Consider the following 17,982-nt stretch of genomic DNA (forward strand, 5'->3'; position numbering starts at 1 on the left):
TAGACATCCCTGTCGTGTTCTTGATCTCAGGGGGAAAGCTCTCAGTTTTTCCCCATTGAGGATGATCTTAGCTGTGGGCTTTACATAAATGGTTTTTATGATGTTTAAGTATGTATCTTCTATCCTGACATTCTCAAGGGTTTTTATTAAGAAAGAATGCTGAATTTTGTCAAATGCTTTTTCTGCATCGATTGACAGGATCATATGGTTCTTTTCTTTTCTTTTATTAATGTGATGTATCACATTGATTGATTTGCGAATCTTGAACCAGGCCTGCATCCCAGGAATGAATCCCACTTGATCATGGTGAATAATTCTTTTTATATGCTGTTGAATTCGATTTGCTAGTATCTTACTGAGAATTTTTTCATCCATATTCATCAGGGATATTGACCTGTAGTTCTCTTTTTTTTGGGGGGGGGGGGTCTCAGTCTGGTTTAGGAATCAAAGTAATGCTGGCTTCATAGAATGAGTCTGGAAGTTTCCTTCCCTTTCTGTTTTTTGGAACAGCTTGAGAAGGATAGGTGTTATATATGCTTTAAATGTCTGGTAGAATTCCCCAGGGAATCCATCTGGTCCTGGACTCTTATTTGTTGGGAGATTTTTGACAACTGATTCAATTTCTTCACTGGTTATGGGTCTGCTCAAGTTTTCTATTTCTTCCTGTTTGAGTTTTGGAAGTGTGTGGGTGCTTAGGAATTTGTCCATTTCTTCCAGGTAGTCCAGTTTGTTGGCATACAATTTTTCATAGTATTCCCTGATAATTGCTTGTATTTCTGAGGGATTGGTTGTAATATTTCCATTTTAACTCATGATTTTATCCATTTGGGTAATCTCCCTTTTATTTTTGAGAAGCCTGGCTAGAGGTTTATCAATTTCCTTTATTTTTTCAAAAAACCAACTCTTGGGGCGCCTGGGTGGCACAGTCGGTTAAGCGTCCGACTTCAGCCAGGTCACGATCTCGCGGTCCATGAGTTCGAGCCCCGCGTCAGGCTCTGGGCTGATGGCTCAGAGTCTGCAGCCTGTTTCCGATTCTGTGTCTCCCTCTCTCTCTGCCCCTCCCCCGTTCATGCTCTGTCTCTCTCTGTCCCAAAAATAAATAAAAAAACGTTGAAAAAAAAAAAACCAACTCTTGGTTTCATTGATCTGCTCTACAGTTTTTTTAGATTCTATATTGTCTATTTCTGCTCTGATATTTATTATTTCTCTTCTTCTGCTGGATTTGGGGTGTCTTTGCTGTTCTGCTTCTATTTCTTTTAGGTGTGCTGTTAGATTTTGTATTTGGGATTTTTCTTGTTTCTTGAGATAGGCCTGGATTGCAATGTATTTTCCTCTCAGGACTGCTTTCGCTGCATCCCAAAGCATTTGGATTGTTGTATTTTCATCTTCATTTGTTTCCATATATATATATATATATATTTTTAACGTTTTATTTATTTTTGAGACAGGGAGACACAGAACATGAACAGAGGAGGGCCAGAGAGAGAGACACACAGAATCTGAAACAGGCTCCAGGCTCTGAGCTGTCAGCACAGAGCCTGCTCAGAGCCTGATGTGGGGCTCGAACTCATGGACCGCGAGATCATGACCTGAGCCGAAGTCGGCCACTTAACCGACTGAGCCACCCATGTGCCCCAATTTCCATATATTTTAAGTTTCTTCTGTAATTGCCTGGTTGACCCATTCATTCTTTTTTTTTTTTTTCAACGTTTATTTATTTTTGGGACAGAGAGAGACAGAGCATGAACGGGGGAAGGGCAGAGAGAGAGGGAGACACAGAATCGGAAACGGGCTCCAGGCTCTGAGCCATCAGCCCAGAGCCCGACGCGGGGCTCGAACTCCCGGACCGCGAGATCGTGACCTGGCTGAAGTCGGACGCTTAACCGACTGCGCCACCCAGGCGCCCCGACCCATTCATTCTTTAGTAGAGTGTTCTTTAACCTCCATGCTTTTAGAGGTTTTCCAGACTTTTCCCTGTGGTTGATTTCAAGTTTCATAGCATTGTGGTCTGAAAGTGTGCATGGTATGATCTCAATTCTTTTATACTTATGAAGGGCTGTTTTGTGACCCAGTATGTGATCTATCTTGGGGAAGGTTCCATGTGCACTCAAAAAGAAAGCACTCTGTTGATTTGGGATGCAGAGTTCTAAATATATCTGTCAAGTCCATCTGATCCAATGTCTCATTCAGGGCCCTTGTTTCTTTATTGATTCTGTGTCTGGATGATCTATCCATTGTTGTAAGTGGAGTATTAAAGTCCCCTGCAATTACCACATTCTTATCAATAAGGTTACTTATGTTTGTGATTAATTGTTTTATATATTTCGGCACATAGACATTTATAATTGTTAGCTCTTCCTGATGGATAGACCCTGTAATTATTATATAATGCCCTTCTTCATCTCTTGTTACAACCTTTAATTTAAAGTCTAGTTCATCTAAGTATGGCTACTCCAGCTTTCTTTTGACTTCCAGTAGCATGATAGATAGTTCTCCATCCCCTCGCTTTCAATCTGAAGGTGTCCTCAGGTCTAAAATGAGTCTCTTGTAGACAGTAAATAGATGGGTCTTGTTTTTTTATCCATTCGGATACCCTGTCTTTTGGTTGGAGCATTTAGTCCATTTACATTCAGTGTTATTATAGAAAGATATGGGTTTAGAGTCATTGTGATGTCTGTAGGTTTCATGCTTGTAGTGATGTCTCTGGTACTTTGTGGTCCTTGCAACATTTCACTCACAGAATCCCCTTTAGGATCTCTTGTAGGGCTGGTTTAGTGGTGATGCATTCCTTCAGTTTTTGTTTGTTTGGGAAGACCTTTATCTCTCCTTCTATTCTGAATGACAGACTTACTGGATAAAGGATTCTCAGCTGTATATTTTTTCTGTTCATCACATTGGAAATTTCCTGCCATTCCTTTCTGGCTTGCCAAGTTTCAGTAGATAGGTCTGCCACTAGTCTTATGGGTCTCCATTTGTAAGTTAGAGCCTGTTTATCCCTAGCTGCTTTCAGAATTTTCTTGTTATCCCTGTATTGCCAGTTTCACTATGATATGTCATGCAGAAGATCTATTCAAGTTGTGTCTGAAGGGGGTTCTCTGTGCCTCTTGGATTTCAATGCTTGTTTCCTTCCCCAGATCAGGGAAGTTCTCAGCTATGATTTGTTCAAGTAAACCTTCAGCCCCTTTCTCTCTGTCTTCTTCTTCTGGAATTCCTATGATACGGATATTGTTCCATTTGACTGCATCACTTAGTTCTCTAATTCTCCCCCTCATACTCCTGGATTTTTTTCTCTCTCTTTTTCTCAGCTTCCTATTTTTCCATAATTTTATCTTCTAATTCACCTATTCTCTCCTCTGCCTCTTCAATCCAAGATGTGGTCGCCTCCATTTTATTTTGCACCTCATTTATAGCATTTTTTTACTCCTCATGACTATTTCTTAGTCCCTTAATCTCTGTAGTAATAGATTCTCTGCTGTCCTCTCTGCCTTTTTCAAGCCCAGCGATTAATTTTATAACTATTATTCGAAATTCTTGTTCCATTATATTGCTTAAATCGTTTTTGATCAATTCGTTAGCTGTTGCTACTTCCTGGAGTTTCTTTTGAGGAGAATTCTTCCATTTCGTCATTTTGGGTAATCCCTGGGGTGGCGCTGAACTGCAGGACACTTCCCCTGTGCTGTCTGGAGTAACTTGTGTTGGTGGCCGGGGCTACAGTCAGGCCTGATGTCTGCCCCCAGCCCACCACTGGGGCCACAGTCAGAATGGTGTGTACCTTATCTTCCCCTCTCCCAGGCACAGGACTCACTGTGGAGTGGCATGGCCCCTGTCTGGGCTACTTGCACACTGCCAGGCTTGTTGCACCTTTAATTTTAAATGGCAATACAGCACCTTATTTATCTATGATGAAAAGGTCACATGGCATAGTTGACTTCCATAGTAGTGAATATGTGGCTTAAAAATACTTGCCTGAGATTTCCTCAGGTTTGGTTTCCTGAGGGCAGAAGTGTGAGCTCTCAGTGCCTAGCAGAGTTCCCAGCCTGGTAGCATCTCAATATATATTTAATAAACTGAATGAAGGGTAATTAATGAATATAAGTGGAGCAACGGAAAGAGTTCCGAAATGTGACATGGCTCAAGGGGCAGGGGTCTTCTGAGCTCAGAAGTGAATGTGGGTGTTCTGCTGTGGAGATCAGTCCTTATTCTAAGCCATTTTGGGGGTACTTGCTGAGGTTTGGCAGCCTGCTGGTGAAAGACAAGGGCTTAGAAGTGAACAGTTGTAGGCTCTGTGGGGAAACTTCCAGCATGTTTTGAGACAGAGGACATTAGCACCATCTTTGGGGCACCTGAAGTACCATCCTTGAGATTTGGGAAAGTGGAGACCCCTCAGTGGCCCTTCCTGAGTAATCCCAGTCCCAAGTCGTAAGGACAAGAATGATGAGGAGTTTTAGTTATCCTTAACAAGAGTATTTATATCACAGTTTCAAAAATATTATCGCCAAAACTTGATGTGTGACTCCAATGGTTGCCCATGAACCTTGCTCAACTTTGGATCCATTACGTAGAACTAAATTCACAATGAAGTTGGTGGGAAACATAAGTGGGGGGTAGATTTTATTTGTTATTTATTTTTTCACCTTTCCCATAACAAGTACTATTGAGAGAGATAATCCTCCACAGGTCTCTGGAGCTCCTACATGTCTTACTGGGTCTGCCAGGAATGCAGAGCTCTGACTGCTCTTTGCCCAGATTCTTATTCAAGGTTGAGTTTGCAGTCAGCAGCTTTAAGGGATAAGGTCGTGTCTCACCAGGAAAAAGAACAGGCTTGTTTACTGCTTGCTATAAAAGCAGAGCCCTTACCAAGTTCACTGTTCCCCAGATGCAAAGCAAACACATTGCATGTGCACCACCCGTTTGTCCCACGGTGTCACCCATGTGGGATCTGGGGGCAAAGAGATTTTTGCAAACATGCTCATGCTGCTTCCTGTCATGAGCAATAAAGTCCTTGCCACCTGGCCAGTGGTCTTGTGTTTTCTACTAGTACCCAAGAAACAGCAATAGGCTAACTTATTTGCTTATAAGTAGGGTAAAATCAAATGCTACTTCCTTCAAGTATGTATTACTTTTGTGATAGCAAACCAATTGACATTATTATAAAATTAGAAATGATCCTTCTCTAGCAAATTGTTACTTTCCTTCCTTGATTCTCTAGTTAACACTGATTGAGGGGCGCCTGGGTGGCTCAGTCAGTTAAGCATTAGACTTTGGTTCAGGTCATGATCTCACCATTGGTGAGTTCAAGCCGAACACGGGGCTCGGTGCTGACAGCTCAGAGCCTAGAGCCTGATTTGAATTCTATGTCTCCCTCACTCTCTGCCAGTCTCTCTCTCTCTCAAAAATAAATGTTAAAAAAATAATAAATAAAATTGACTGAAATGCATTGATATGTTTCTATAAACAAATACCCAAATACCTAGGACAGAAAATGGGAGCCTAAGTCATTACATTTTATGACTATTGCCTTTCAGATTAGAAAACATATTTCTCAAGCATCTCAGCAAAATTCAGCTTTCTAGTAAAACTAATTCTGGGTAGTCTGGAGCCGATCCCTGCAGCCACTCCTTTCAATAGTTGGCATCTTTTTTTGGGGGGGGGTTGTTTTTGTTTAATATTTATTTATTTTTTAGAGAGAGAGAGAGAACACGCTGGGGTGGGGCTGAGAGAGAAGGAGACACAGAATCTGAAGCAGGCTCTAGGCTCTGAGCTGTCAGCACAGAGCCGACTCAGGGCTTGAACTCATGAACCACAAGATCATGATCTGAGATGAAGTCGGAAGGACTGACACTTAATGGACTGAACCACCCAGGTGCCCCCATAGCTGGCGTCTTGCAGTGATTTCCCCATCTAGCTACCTATATGCCTAAGAGTGGGCAAGGGATTCTGCCCATGCACCGTGCATTCCTCCAAACGCCGGCCCCCCTTCTTCAGTAGCAGCTAAATGTGCTAATCTCTCTAGATCCAGAGGCTTCAACCTCTCCTCCAAAGTTGTCTCTACCCTTGTCTCCCCGGGGAGAAAGAAGCAGGATCTCCTCAGGGTCCTAAAACCATAAGCTCTGGATTTCCCTGGGGTTGGAAGGAGGGGAGGCCATCTCCCAGCTTTAGACACAGGAAGGAGGCTTGCCTTCCAGTGGGGGTGGGAAAAGGAAGCACTAAGATTAATTAGCTGTATCTCAGCAAGTTACTCTGTAACATCTCTCCTCAGTGTTTTCAATCCCTTGACTCTCATAGGCTTTCTAAAAAGTATTAATTTAAAACCGCGGTGGGGCTTCTTACTAAACAGTGCTCACTAAGGTTACCACTCAACTCTCTGGAACTACATCAAGAGCCAGTTGTCAGCTCCATCTCAGGAGACATCTCAGGACCTTTGGCACTCGACCTACCTACCACTTCCTCTCTCCCATCAGCTTGCCCATCGTCCAAGTTTCTTTGTCTCTGGCAGCTCCTTCTCTGGATCCTTGATGGCTCATTTACCGACATAAATCTTAGAAGTTGCTGTTCTCCAGGCCTCTGCCCTAGGCGCTCTTCCCGTCTCACATCCCAGCCCCTCCTGAGGGGTCTCCTCTCCGTGGTTCCAGTGGCTCTTGCAGCCCCGTCCCTCCCCCGCCCCACTCCCTGCCTCCTCTTTCCTGAGCTCCAGGGTCCCCCCGCCCCCAGCTTTCTAGAGGACTTTTCTGCTTGCGTGTGACATAGGCACCCCAAAGGCAATGGTTCAAAAACATATACTGAGCCTGTTCCCCCAAATCAGCTCCCCACCCCCCACCTCAAACCCCTATCAGCACATGATGCCACCATCCACCCAATTGCCCAGGAAGGAGTCAGAACTTCTCCCATTGCCTGTCAGCGCGGTTTGTTGATTCTTTGTCCTCATTTCTACTGTCACTTCTAATTTACCCTCCGATGCCACCTGAGCCCAGGGCACTGGCATGTCTTGCTGAGATCACTGCCTCTACCTCAATCAAATCATCTCCCTAAACTGCAGCTGCAGCCCATTCTCGACTCCACAGTGACAAAGACCTTTCTCAAGTGCAAACCTGATCTTGTCTTTCTTTCTTGTTTTTTTGTTGCCGGGGGAGACGGTGCTCATCTGGGATATGAAACCCTTGTCATTATTTTTCTTTAAATCTCTGAACACCCCTCAGTTTCCTCCCAAAGAGGAAGTCATTATGACTTCCAAATCCCTTCATGCCCTGCACCCACCTCCCCATCCTCCTCTCCGAGCGAGAACTTCCAGCCTTGCTGTGTGGTGCCGTGTCCACCAGAGGGCAGCCTAACCAGCAGTGCTGTGGAGCTCTGCCTCTCCGAGTCCGCTCTGCAGTGTTTTCCCAAGAGCTCAGGCCTGTTCCCTGATGTCCTACATCTCAGTTTGGTGAGGGAGGCAAATGAAAAAGAAACGAAGCTCTGAAAGAATATCTGTCATTTAATCCAAGTGTTATTAAAATAGGAAACAGGAATAATTAGGGACTCCATTGGGAGGGGGGTCAGGTTTGGTTTGCTATTTCCTAAGATGAAGGACCAAGAGGAGGAGCAATCTGAGGGAATATTATAAAGATCTGATGTTGGTAATAAGGATATCTGTAACACATTTTCAAAGTACTGGCTACTGGTTTTAAAATATATTTATATTGCCCAAAGCAGTTACTCAACTTTCCAGAAAACTTGTCCAATATAGTGAAGACTCCAGCACTGCCTGTAGTACAGAGCATTCTACATCCATCCATCTCCCAGCTGGAGTCTCCTATTTGTGCATGTGTCAGGGAGGGAAGGATATCCTTCTCTAGTCTTCTGACTTGTCTTTTGACGTCCTCAGTTATATACATTGTATCTTCAGGGCTCAGCGCAATTCTCCTTTCTGCTGGGAAACTTTCCCAACTGCCCCAGTCTGGACAAAACACATTTCTGATCGCCATGGCAACTGAGATGCACGTCTCCACCCCAGCAATCTCCATTCTGTACTGTCATGCTTTTTTCAGAGTAAACTATTTCTCTAGGCCCATCTTTATGACTGGCTCACAGCAGGTGCACAGTATTTACTTGTGACTATGTAAAATATCCAACACATGTGTTGTGTGCCCTTTTTTGGGGGGGGGGACAGAGAGAGACAGAGCATGAACGGGGGAGGGGCAGAGAGAGAGGGAGACAGAATCGGAAACAGGCTCCAGGCTCCAAGCCATCAGCCCAGAGCCTGACGCGGGGCTCGAACTCACGGACCGCGAGATCGTGACCTGGCTGAAGTCGGACGCTTAACCGATTGCGCCACCCAGGCGCCCCAATGTGCCCTTTGACCAGTTATTGCTTTCATGCAAGCCTCAGGTGTCTCATCATTTCAGAATTTACACAGCCTACAATATTGTGAGAAGGCTTAATCAACTGTTTTATGCATATTAGTAATAAGAATAGGATTATTAAGCAGAGGACTATCTGGAATTTCAGAACCTGGTATATTTGCTTGAGGGTTTCTTCTCCAACTTATGTCCTGGGGTATTTGCAGAGAGTACCATTCAACTGTAAAAAGACAAGACTTCTGAAGGGAAGCTCTAGAAACACGAGTGGACCTAGAACTTGCAGCCTTGCTGTGTGGTGCCATATCCACCAGAGGGCAGTGTAACATCAATGTTGTGGAGCTTTGCCTTTCAGAGCCCTCAGAATGCAGTGTTTTTCAGATAGCTCACAAGCAACTTCCCTCCCCACACCCGTCCCAGCCATTTGGATGAAAATCTTTATTAAATGTATTACATGATCTTCTAGCCATTATAAGAATATTGTTATCATTGTTTCCTGTGAGTTACTGTCACCATTTTCTGTCATTGGATTAGCTTCATTCGAGGCCATTGCTGCTTTTCCGCCATCATGCAGAAAAACTGTCTAAAGGAAGTAAGAGCTAGCCATAGTCTGTGCATTCATGTTTTAGAAATAAAGTGGATTGCTTTTCCTTTGTAAAGCCAAAATAGACTTATTCCAGAAGATTTAGAGGGAAGAAATGAAAAAGTAGTGAGACCCTCCCCCACCCCCGACCACAAACTCTCACTACTTTTGTCCCCTCTGCCTGTACTTATCAAGAGCCAGAATATTCCAGGTTTTGTGGTGAGCCTCAAAAGTGCAGAGATAAATACAGTGATGAGCTTGCTTTTAGGGAGTGTGCTGTCCAGTGGAGAAGGCAGACGGACAACAAAGAGATTATTACAATCAAGCATAACGCGGGCTTTAATGCAAATATGCACCAAGTTCTCTGAGAGCATACAGTGGAGGCTAAGTGAGAGAAAATGCTTTTTAGAAGAAGGGCCAATCAATGAAGTTGGATTTTGGAAAACCATGTATGATGGTGGGGCAGGTAGAGGAAACAAGAAATCAGCTGACAGAAATACACCTTTCTCTTGAGGAATCCTTAGTGATAGTAATATTCTGGCCTCCCCAAGGGTTTGTACTGTAAGCACGCAGCAGAGTGCCTGATACACGGTGGGGGCGCAGGTAAAGTTTGTTAGTATACGAATATGAACCTCTATGATTTTGCTGGGCTACTGATGTCCCTATAAGTTTTTGTCCCTGTGCTACTAGCCTCTCTCAGGTATTCACGTGGCCTCCTCCTTCACTTCATTCCGTTTTCTGCTCACATTATCCACTTCATTCTCTTACCCTTCAGAGCACTTACTATTGTCTGATGTCATATTACACCTATTGTCTGTGTGCCCCCACAAGAATGTAAGCTCAGGGAGGGCAGGGGCCTTATTTTGCTCACTGGTGGGTCTCTAGTGCCTGTAATAGTTCTTAAAACACAGGAGATGCTTGATAAATATTCTTCTGAAAATGTAAAAGGAACAAGTATGAGAGTTATCAACTTTGCTTTTACTTTGTAATTGAAAATGCATAGATGGGGGCGCCTGGGTGGCTCAGGTGGTTAAGCGACCGACTTTGGCTCAGGTCGTAATCTCAAGGTTCATGGGTTTAAGCCCCACATCAGGCTCTGTGCTGACAGCTCAGATCCTGGAGCTCGCTTTGGCTTCTGTGTCTCCCTCTTTGCTCCTCCCCAGCTGGTGCTCTGTCTCTCTCTCAAAAATAAATAAACATTAAAGAGATGTTTTAAGAAAAACATATGTATATGTATACTTTTTAAAGCAAACAATGGAGTAAGGTTGCTATAGCATGTTAGGGCATTTATTGGAACATCCAATATTTTATTGGAAAACTGACAAATAAAATAAGAAAAGAAAGAAACCCAGTTGTACCTATTCAGCTCCCATTCTCTTCCTTTTATTTATTCCAAGGAAAGAGAAGAAAATCATCCATGACAAGTAGCAGCTGTCAAATAGGAAGCTTCATGCTCCGGGAAAAGCGAAATCTCCCACCATGCAAACTCATGTACTACAGGTTCAAGTACACTTTTCTTCTGTAGGGAAATTGGAAAGACTGAAATGAGCTCACCCATCAGTGTTACCTCCAGCCTTCCTTGCTCTGTGGTATTCTACAACTCTGAAAGTTATGGAAAATGGATAGTAATACAAGTAATTCTTGTCCATGGAAAACAAATGGGTTGGGAGGAATGTGAGATCACCCTGTGGCATCTATCTGCGAATTCACTTCAGCACTGCTTATCTGAATATAAGCGTGGACAGTGTTGAGTCTCCTCTGGATGGGTCATATAACATCCTCTTGTTTTCCTCATTACTTAATGAGCTGCATAGAACATTTCACAAGCGTTTGTTTTATATTTGTATGAGAGTCCGATTTTACATTTTTAAAAGAATAATCACTTAACATTAGTAACCTATTGGAAAAATATCACCACAACCATCATCTTATATGCAATGCATCTTTTCAGTGGAAGCAAATTCATTTGCATTTTCTTGGTGAAGGGAATTTTTTTCATTCCTCTGACTTAAGAGGATGGAGTGGGGGGCTCTACCCCCTTCGGATAGCAAAGATCAACTAGGTACCCTGAATCCTGTTGAGAATTACTTTTTGGTCCTTAAAGATTGGACATTTCTCATGAACATGTTACTGCCCAACAGCCAATCACAAGCTTGCCTCTCTATGCTGGTAATGCTATTCTGCAGGACATCCCCACGATAGTTTGTATGCGTGGCTGTGTGTGTGACAAGAGTTAGGAGAAGAATGTGAACTTGCTGGTAAGAACTGTGACAAGACCCATAGCAAACAGAACCTTTGTTTTCAAGGGGAAAGGGACAGTCTTTTCAACAAATGGTGCTGGGAAAACTGGATATCCACATGCAAGAGAATGAAATTGGGCCCTTACCTTACACTCCATAGGAGATTTAACTCAAAATAGATTGAAGACCTACACTTAAGAGCTAAAACTCTAAGACTCTTAGAAGAAAACATAGGAGAAACCCATTATGATACTGGATTTGACAATGATTTGTGGGATGTGACACCAAAAGCATAGTCAACAAAAGACAAAATCAATTGGACTTCTTCAAAATTAAAAACTTTGGTGCAGCAAAAGGAACTATCAAGATGGCAAAAAGCCAACCTATAGAATGGGAGAAACTATTTGCAAGACATATATATCTGATAGAAGATTAATATCCAGCATATATGAAGAACTCCTACAACTCAACAGCAAAACAACCAATCCAATTTTTAAATGAGCAAATAACTTGAGTAGACATTTCTCTAAAGAAGACATACGAATGACCAATGAGCACACGAAAAGATCCCCGACCTCATAATCATTAGGGAAATACAAATCAAAAACTCAGTGAGCTATCACTTCCACCTATTAGGATGACTATTTTCAGAAAAAGAAAAAAAATGAAAGAAAGAGAAAATAACAAGTGTTAGTGAGGATATAGAGAAACCCTCCTACATTGTTGGTGGGAATGTAGAATGTTGTGACCTTTGTGAAAAGGAGGTTCCTCAAAAACTGAAACATAGTATTACCATATGATGTAACAATTCCACTCCCCGAAAGAATGGAGAGCAGGAACTCAGATACTTTTACATCAATGTTTGTAGCAGCACTATTCACCATAACCCAACAGAGGAAATAGCCCAAATGTCCATTAACAGATGAATGGATATACAAAATGTAGCATACATGCGAGGGAATATTATTCAGCCCTTAAAAAGAATGAAATTCTGATCATACCACAACATGGATGAACCTTGAAAACATCTTGCTAAGGGAAAAAAGCCAGACATCAAAGGCTACACATTGTATGATTCCATGCAAACAAGGTGCCTAGGATAGACAAATTAATAGATGGAAAAAAGTAGAAGTTGCCAGAGGCTTGGGAGAGAGTGACAGGGATTGAGTGTTTAATAGGTACAAAGTTTCCGTCGGGTATGATATTCTGGAGATGGATAGTAGTTACGGCTGTGCAACACTGCAATTGAATTGTCACTAAATGTACACTTAAAAATAATTAGGGGCGTGTGGCTGGCTCGGTTGGTAGAACATGTGATTCTTGACTTCAGGATCATGAGATCAAGACCCACATTGGGTGTAAAGCTTACTAGAATTAAATAAATAAACGTATTTTTTAAAGTTTATTATTTCTGAGAAAGAGACAGAGTGCGAGTGGGGGAGGAGCAGAGAGAGGGAGACACAGAATCCGAAGCAGGTTCCAGGCTCTGAGCTGTCAGCACAGAGCCTGTCGCGGGACTCAAACCCATGAACCGTGAGACCACGACCTGAACTGGAGTTGGATGCTTAACCGGCTGAGCCACCCAGGCACCCCTAAATAAAAATAATTAAAATAGCAAAATTTGGGGCACGTGGGTGGCTCAGCTGGTTAAGCATAAGACTCTTGATTTTGATTCAGGTCATGATCTCATAGTTTGTGGGATTGAGCCCCACATCAGACTCTGCCCTGACAGTGTGGATCCTGTTTGGGATTCTCTCTCTCTCCCTCACTCTCTGTCCCTTCCCCGCTCACACTCTCTCTCTCACTCTCTCTGTCTCAAAATAAAAACTTTAAAAAATGGTAAAATGTGTGTTTTGTAAGTTTTACCACAATTAAACACGCACATACACACACACACAGAAAGAGAGAAGAAACAAATTGGTAAGTTACTGAAAACAATAAAGCTGAAAAAAATTAAAACAAGAATCCAGGCATGACTCAAATAGTTATGCGAGTAAGTAAATATCAAAGACAATGTTTTGAACCAGAAGGGAAAGATGTTCAGATGTTAACTCCTGTGTACGAGCAAGCACCACAGTCCAGAGAAATAGTGATAGCAAATGATAACAAATTAGATGTCTAGTGTGGGAATGGGTAGCTATGTTGTCTTTTTGGCCAAAAACCTGATTCCACTAGCTTCCAAATGTCTGTATTTAATTTCTATTGATTTACTTTACCCACAGTTTAAAATGGACTCCATACGCTGAAATCGGGGGACTTAGGGACAACGAGACAAGGAGGCCCAGGGCCACCAAGCCACCACACCTTCCTTTGGTTGTTTCCTCTCTGCAGAACTCTCTCCAGAGCATCTCTCGCTCTTCTCTGCCTGCCTGGGAAACAAGACACCAGACCTGGGGAGCAGCTTTCATCTGCTGGGGAGGCAACCCCTCCTCCTCAGAACATACTTCCCTCCCCATGTTCGCATAGATTAAGTTTGAGAAAGAGACAGAGGGAGAGTGGGTCAGGAGCAGAGAGAGGAGACACAGAATCTGAGTTATTTCAGTAGCTTCCTAACTGGTCCCCTTGCGTCCACCCTGCATCCTTCCTGCATCCATCCTCCGTCTGTGTCTGCCTCCGTCTCTCTATGCTGCAGCCAGACCGATCCTGCTAATGTGAGACACAGGGTCCCTCTGCTCAGATGCCTCTGCAGCTGCCCTTTTCATGCAGAGTAAAACCAATTTGCTTTCCCATTCTCTCTCGGACCTCATCTCCTGAACTCTATCCACTCAGGCACGCTGGCCTCTTTGCTGTTCCCCTCTGCACTGTCCAGAGCAGGGACCCTCTCAACTCAGGTCCCTTGTGTTCGCTGTTTTCTAACACTGGGAAACTCCTCTTCTAGACACCCACATAGCCACATGGCTCATTCCCTCAACTCCTTCAGGTCTTTGTTCAATGTTTACCTTCTTGGTGAACTGTAAACCATCTCACTTAAAATTGAACCACTGCAGGGGCACCTGGGTGTCTCAGCTGTTAAGCATCTGACTTCAGCTCAGGTCATGATCTCACGGTTCGTGGGTTTGAGCCCCACATCAAGCTCTGTGCTGACAGCTCAGAGCCTGGAGCCTGCTTCGGATTCTCTGCCTCCCTCTCTCTCTGCCCCTCCCCACTCACACTCTGTCTCTCAAAAATAAAGAAACGTAAAAAAAAGGTTTTTTTTAAAATTTGAGCCACTGCAGGTGCCACTGTGCCTGTTCCTTCCTGCTTTGTTTCCTTTCAGAGAACTGATCAGAATCTAGTGCATAATAGAGTTATATTTCCACACTTAGGTTTGGTTTATTGTCTTTATTCCCATTAGAGTGTAAGTTCCACGAGGTAGGGAGTTTCTTACCTGTCTGGCTTATTGATATGTGATAAGTACCTAGAATAGTGCCTGGCACCTAGTAGGGCTTACTAAATATTTGCTGAACGAATGGATGGCCAACTGTTGACTCTGCACAGAGACCAACATAAAAACCTCTTGACCAAGCAAAGCTGATTATTACTTATTGCAGCAAGGAGAAACACCACCTTGATAGAGTCAAAGGGGAAAGTAGGTCGAAGGTACTTACAGAATTTTGGAGTCTAAGCTCTCATGATTTAAGGTGGGTTTTCCAAGGCAGGAAACTAGCTGGCATAGTAGTTTAGGATTAGTGGACATGGCAAGGTGAGGGTCTGAAGGCACGCTTTTATGAGCAAAATATCCTCCTGAGAAGTGACTTACTGGGTCAGTGAACAAACTGCCTTCTTGATAAGACAGCTGTTTGACCAGAGAGCAAACCACCCAGGTAACTCCGTGAACAACAGTTTTCTGAAGCACACAGTAAAGTTGTTAGTTTGCAGTCTTTTCTTCTGTTCAGTTTCTGTTGATGCAGGGGGTCTCAGCTCTCAGCATCAATTAATGTGTACAACTCAGTGGACTCAAACATGCTTAGCCTCGCTACCTTTTTTGGAAACATAATCTTACTGTGGAAGTCTAGTTCACAGAACAGATAAACCATAGAATTGCTTTTTTTGGTTGAGCTGAGATAGCCCAGAATCTGCTGCCCATGCTACCCCTGGCCCCAGCACAATCTGAAAAGCTAATTCAGATTTGGAAAGCAGAAGACACTCTGCCTGAGTATATCCTTTTTCCAAACATTTTTTCAAGGTCATATGTTTACATAGCTTTTGTTATAGAGTGATTGCTAATAGGCTGAGGGGCAGCACGTATGTGAAAGAATTGGCAGGTCCATTCTGACTGGGTGATGCCCCTGCCATAAGACTGTTAAATATTTGACTACCACGCGTGATTATATCTATGAAGGGAAGACGTTAGAGGAGGCAACAAGGAAGGACAATTGCGGGACATGTACAGAAGACAGGGTGGTGTCTTTCTCCACGTTTGCTATTCCATGACCCAGTGGAGCAGACTCTGTTGAGAGGCAATACTGAGCTGCTTATAGAAGACAAATATTAAACTTATGCACATTTGAAAACAAAAATGGCTCTCTGGCGGGTAACTTCTAAGGTGGCCTCCAATAATTCCTGCTTCCTAGTATTTATGATCCTGTGGTCCTCTCTCCCTGAGTGTGAGCTGGACCTAATGACTTGTTTCTAATGAGTAGAACACGGCAATAATGAAGGGATGTCACTTCTAAATTAGATAACAAAAGGACTGTGACTTCTGCCCCACTCGCTTTCTGTCTCTTGCTAGCTCACTCTCGGGGAAGCTGCCATCAGATTATGCCCTATGGAAAGGCCCTTGTGGTAGGCAACTGATGTCTCCAGCCAACAGCCAGCAAGACCTGCCACCAGACACGTGAGAGAGCTTGAAAGTGGATCTCATCTTAGGTGAGCTTTGAGATGACTGTGGCCCCAGCCCACAACTTGATCACAGCCTGAAGAGAGACCCTGAGTCAGAATCACCCAGCTCAGCCACCCCTGGATTCCTGACCCACAGAACTGTGAGACAATAAATGTTTGTTGTTGTAAGCTGCTAATTTTGGAGTAATTTCTCACCCAGAAATAGATAGCTAATAAAGGGTGTGTGTGTGTGTGTGTGTGTGTGTGTGTGTGATTTTGAGGTAATGTCAAGGTATTTTATCCAGGCAGAAAAATACCACAAGACTTCATATGTAATATGCTTGCTTTGGAGAATTTGTCATGGCCCTGGGTCTTCCCTCTGCCCTGGAAGACCAGAAATAGATTCGTCAGCTCAGCATAACAGATTCATCTTTAGTCAAACTCACATGAACTAGATCTATGAGACTTCTATGACAACACCGAATGCTAGTTATTAAATTATAATGAGACAAAAAATTATGCTGGCCAGCATACCAGAATACTTACATCTCTATGACAAGCACTTTCTCTCTCTGAAGGCACAGTTTCATATCAGATAAGAGTGAGAGACTTGCTTGATACACATAGAATCAGAACAAAGGTAGTTAAGCATAGGTTTGCAATGTTTCATGGCAATAGTCTAAGGGATCACCTCATACTAGGAATAATTTCATCAGTGGAGCCAAACAACTCCACAAATGTTGGTTACAGCCCCATGAGTCTATCTTTACCCCCAGATGAACTCATCCCCAAATCACTTGGCCACTTCCACTTGGAAGTGACTGGCCAACATCTTGCGTTATGACTCTGGTTTTCTAGGCAACCATGATGACCAACCCCTCTTTGGATGAAAAGATTTTTTTCTTTGGGTGAGTTAATACATGGATTAATACATGGATTAGCTTATAGTCTCTTCTTGTTGGTCTAGGAGCTGTTTTGCATCTTTAAAGTAAGTTTAACGCTAATTAAGAACGTATTGTGATCCAGACATCTACCTAAGAACTTTATTTATGGATTATCTGAATTAACTCCATATAGCAACCAGGTGAGGTAGGTATCCTTATATCATAGTACCAAGAAGGAAATGAGGGCAGAGAGAAGATGCTTAAAGTCTCACAGCTAATACATGTCGGAACCTTGTTTGGCCTGAATTTGCTTTCCTAACCACCTTTTCCTATCTCCCCTGCCTCTACACTGATGGTTCTCATACTTGAAGAACCATCAGGCTCACGTGGAAGATTCCTTAAAGCACAGATTGCTGGGCTCCACCCCCAGAGTTTACGACTCAGTAGGTTTAGGGTGGGGCTTGAGAGTCTGCATTTTTAACCTGTTCCCAGGTGCTGCTGCTGCTGCTGATCCAAGGACCACACGTTGAAAACTTGTTTTGTGTTTGCTTTGGTTAGGTTAGCAAGATCTCTCTTTTGGAGTAGTTTCCTGCCTCCTATTCATTTCTAAGGTGCACCTACACTGATCTTTCTAATTTTATTTGGAAATATTTATTGAGTATCAGGCACTGTGCTAGGCACAGAAGATGAAATAAGGAGCAATAACTTGAAGTGGGGCATTTTCCTGGAGCACTTTCTTTCCTTGGCTGCACACCATGTAATGTTGTTCATGCTCTCCTTTCTGTGAGTGTAAAATATAGAAGTAATATATCTAAAGTTCTATAAGCAGCCCACAAAATAAAGTATCTCTGTGCTCTTCGATTTTGCTCTTTGCAGTTGTTTGGTGGAAAAATTAAAACTACAGCTTGTTCTTTACGATAATGTCAGAGTGAACTGATGGATTTGAGGTAAGCAGGAATATGGGAGAAGATAAGATTCTTCAAGCTCATTCTTCTCGTTTTGTAAGGCTCTACAAAATAATTTTTTCATCCTCAGAAGGGTGGGACATCAGGAATGACTGAGAAATGTTCACAAAGTCCTGCCCTCTTCCTGTGAAAGTCTGTCTGTCATTTCTCTGCCCCTATCCAGAGGCCCTGTCC

The 17,982-nt window shown here is 43.1% G+C and overlaps 1 long non-coding RNA gene across 3 annotated transcripts in view; it reads left to right on the forward strand.

The window, feature by feature from the left end:
* Positions 1–16,147, forward strand: part of LOC125162749 (uncharacterized) — a 36,486-nt gene extending 20,339 nt beyond the window's left edge. For 2 of the 3 annotated variants that reach the window (XR_007151157.1, XR_007151159.1), the window contains exon 5: positions 10,317–12,534. This is a non-coding gene — a long non-coding RNA (uncharacterized LOC125162749). Of the gene's footprint in view, positions 1–10,316; positions 12,535–15,870 lie in introns of those variants that run through there. The other variant, XR_007151158.1, reaches the window with a different exon arrangement.
* Positions 16,148–17,982: the final 1,835 nt, after the last annotated feature.

The sequence above is a fragment of the Prionailurus viverrinus genome, chromosome A3 (assembly GCF_022837055.1).
Source record: "Prionailurus viverrinus isolate Anna chromosome A3, UM_Priviv_1.0, whole genome shotgun sequence".
In the NCBI taxonomy this organism is placed as follows: Eukaryota; Metazoa; Chordata; class Mammalia; order Carnivora; family Felidae; genus Prionailurus; species Prionailurus viverrinus.